General features: G+C 38.8%; 1 pseudogene; it reads right to left on the bottom strand.

Annotated features, from left to right (window-relative positions):
* Nucleotides 1–697: 697 nt before the first annotated feature.
* LOC107300510 lies at nucleotides 698–3,867 on the bottom strand (annotated as a pseudogene).
* Nucleotides 3,868–3,873: the final 6 nt, after the last annotated feature.

Genomic DNA, 3,873 nt, shown 5'->3' with positions numbered 1-3,873 from the left:
GGACAGGAGGAAGAGCGCCACCAGGCAGGCAGGCAGGCAGGTGTCTTGCTCGGCTGTGGCTTGGGGGGCACTTTTTTCAGTGCCATTGTAACTTCAAACAGTCACTAAGCGAACTGTTGTAAGTCAAGGACTACCTGTACTTTATCACTTTTTCCCTTCTTTTTTTTTTTTTTTGGTCATCAAGTTTTTGACACCTTGCTAGGCGACTGGTGGTACTTGGATGTTGCTATATCCTAAAAGTGTTACAATGAGTGAAAAGGTTGAAAAGCCCTGCTATAGTCCATATGCAAATGGCTAAGAATTAGACTTCTTATTTCTGAAAGTCTTAATGACCATTTTGCTTAATGGCCTGGTTGCTGGACCAGAACGCAATCACTAAATGAAGGGTTGGTGTATTACATAGGCACCTAGGCAACAAATAAGCCGAAGTCTCTGCAGCGGCATGTAAGGCCTGAAATGAGATTAACAGGAGCTCTTCATAACATTCCTATAAAACTAATGAATTTTGTTACAAAGAGTCTCTATATAGCTACTGTATAAATGTTTTTGCATTCTGCTTGATATTCCTGGATTTTGACCATAATAAAGTTTATACGTTCATATCTTCATTCCGTCCACCATGCATTTTTAAGTTGCACTCTTAGCAAGTTAGTGTTTAATCAACAGACCATACACAATTCCATAGCTAATTAATTAATTTTATTAAGAGGCAGGATCCGCATTTAAAGCTTTTGAAAGAGCACCAATGACATTAAGGCTTTTTTTTTTTTAGTTATTTCAGGATCACATGCTCCTGATGCAACAACCCTATCAAATGCAATTCAAATGCAATTCATAGGTACTTATTATTCAAAGACCCTCTGCAGTATAAAAAAAACTGCAAGTAAAGCTGGGCTTTGGGGAATCAATGAAACCACTTCATTATAAAGCTATCCAAGAAACATCCCTTCTTCTCTGTTGATTACTTTGGCTGACCAAGGGCATGGATGGCTGCATTTTCCAGCACCTCCACTTTCTGCCCATCTTTTGCTGGCATCACTGCAAGATTGGCCATTGCTCTGGCCACTGTTGTGACAGGGATAGACATATACGTGGGAAAGAAATAGGCTACCACTCCTAGGGCTTTCCTGGCCATCCATTCACCGGGCCGAGATTCCTGGCGATCGCATAACAGCACCCTAGGGAAGAGAGGCAGAAATGGAACTTCTTTCTTCTCAGTTATATGTTACCTGGCTTTTATTGCTCTCAACAAAGCAGCAACAAGAAGATAATATTTTCTTTTTCGCAACAAAAAAGTGCATAGCAAGATAATTGCAAAACAAGCCACGGAAGGATGAGATAGGAACAGTGGGTTTTAATACATGAAAGCCTTCATTATAATGAGTTATTGTTTGGTTATTGATACAACGCTTGATAAAATGTACCTGTCTGTCAATAGAATGTACTGAGAAGTTTGATTACAAGTGTAATATTATATGATACTAATGCTTAAGATTGTGCTTCTAGCTCAATTGATTTTTGTCCCAGAGCAACATATTGGCTCTGTTGTATGAATGGAAATATTCTAACACATCTCCTTGGTTATATAATAAAAGGGGAAAAGCACATTTCAATAAAGCTGTAAGAAATTTGTTAAAAACAGTTATGCACTGCTTCATCCTGAAACACACGTAAATCTGTACCCTACTGGCAAACAGAAAAAAATCCTGTGTGCGCTCAGCAGTTTATTGGTTGATTTTACTTCTTTTTCTTCAAGGTTGGGAAATGAGGTGCATTCAAGACCAGAGAGATGGTGAAGAAATAAAACTTCTTGACAAGGCAACATCTGTTGCTGGGGATGCCAAAACTAACCAACTATAGAAAAATCCTTAAAAAGAAAAAGATAATACTAAATTGTGTTTCCAGTAGGGCAAAGGTATTTGCCCAAGCTAGGAAAGGACAGCCACACCATGGTAGCTGCATATATAGTTCGGCTGAGAAAGCAATGGTCCTGGGAGAGGCTGTTGTTAATTCCTGCTATGAATCTGTGTGGTTCAAATAATATGTTGAACAGCCACAGGTGAAGCAAAATGATTCTCTGTCACCTGCAGTGTGAATTTTGGGTTTGCCTTGGGAAGGCCAGGGCTTAAATTTCTGCTCATCAATGAAAAACAAAATAAATAACTTACTCATTTGTATGTTAATCTGCTTCACAGCATTGTGACTTGGACTGCATCCCCGATTACATGCAAAATAAACTCTTAAATCTGACTCGGCATAAATGATATCTGTGGTTAGGTTCTCAAATTTACTCAAAATCATTACTGGTGTTAGTTTTGACCAATTTTCCTAACCGTGTGTGAATGGAAGTATACTCGTACTTCCATTCTTGGAGATCAAAGCAACATTTTAAAATTGGATACATTGCAATGAAACCTTTCTACATCTACACTGCTTAATTGGTGTACTCTTGACTTTACCAGCCTACAAGAGGTAAGGTTATTAATTTTTTAAAGCAACAGCTAAACAAGCAGTTGAATTAAATAACTAATTTTGTTACAATGAGAAACTTCAAATCTTAACTAATCAGCAACACTCAGGACTAATACAACTTCCTATGTGATGGAACGAGCATCCTCGTTCTTCCATCAGATTCATATATGCAATATACTTACGCTGGTCTAAATATGGAGAATCTGNATTTTGCAGCCCATCAGACTTACCTTGGTCTTCAGATAGAGGAATCTGCTGGAGCTATCTGCACCTTTGCTTGACTCTAGGATAAAGTGGTGGCAGCCACCGGCTTTGGCTAGCTTTGCTGCATGTTCAACATAATCACGGTCAACACGCACAAATCCATCCTGCATTTAGAGAAAGTAGTATTTACTTATTTGAAAAATCTCCCCTTTCCAATGACCTGGATTTTGTTAGAGCCTATCTGATACATCAAGAGATGACATATCAAGAGTTATCTAACCTGAGACTTCAGGGCTGTTTCATCTCCAAAACTATGTTTATGACAATCAGGCGCCTCAAAAATTGCTATTAATTTTAATGTGGAAAGAAAAAACTAAATACATACCGATCAGAGAATAGCATAATGTATAATTATGCTTAATTAAATGTAAATGTAAATGCAAATGAACTGAGATCAAATTTATTTTTTGATATGTTGGATCTTTCTCCACCCTTCTCATGCGCTCCAATTAAGTGCAACCATTGGCCCAGAAGATGTTGTCCCACGAGAAGTGCAAGATAACTCCCAAAAAATTAAACTTGTAAACAGCCAGTATAATGCACAATGTGGGTGACTTGGGTAAAATCCTGTGTTAACTATGAAATTTGGAAAAGGTGGCGTGCAAATTGGGTTATCATAGGCAAAAGATAAGCTAAGTTGATATGCACTTCTAGCCCTTTGGAAAAACATAGTAAACTTCTAAAGTCTTCACACCTGTTCCTCATCAGGCCAACTCAATCCCTTAAAATGCCAAGCAGCCACTTCAATCTTCTGTCTTTCAGATCCCAAGGAACTCACATTTTCCAGTTTGGTTCCTCTAAGTATATGGAAAGTGCAATTATCATCAGTACCCAGAGCCACTAGATCTGTAGTCCAATAATAACAGGAGGATGCCAAGTTGGGAAAGGCTGAAACAATCCATGAAATCCCACCTACCAGCAAATTCCACTCTAAGGTGTATTTTATACCTCTTAACTTCCTTTCAATCTTCCACCTTTCTCAATTCTGCCCAGACCCAGGTATTGACTTATTTTTCTCCTCACCGCTCCAGCTTTGGCTCTGCTTGTCCCCAAGCAGCAAAATCCTACGTCATGTCCTTGGAAGGCAGCAGCAGATTCATCTAGCTTCTCAAAGTCAACAACTTCTTGGACCTGGAA

The sequence above is a fragment of the Protobothrops mucrosquamatus genome, unplaced genomic scaffold (assembly GCF_001527695.2).
Source record: "Protobothrops mucrosquamatus isolate PMUCROS unplaced genomic scaffold, P.Mucros_1.0 scaffold7283, whole genome shotgun sequence".
Lineage (NCBI taxonomy): Eukaryota > Metazoa > Chordata > Lepidosauria > Squamata > Viperidae > Protobothrops > Protobothrops mucrosquamatus.
Note: the sequence above shows the minus strand (reverse complement) of the source record. Positions and strands in the feature narration are given on the sequence as shown.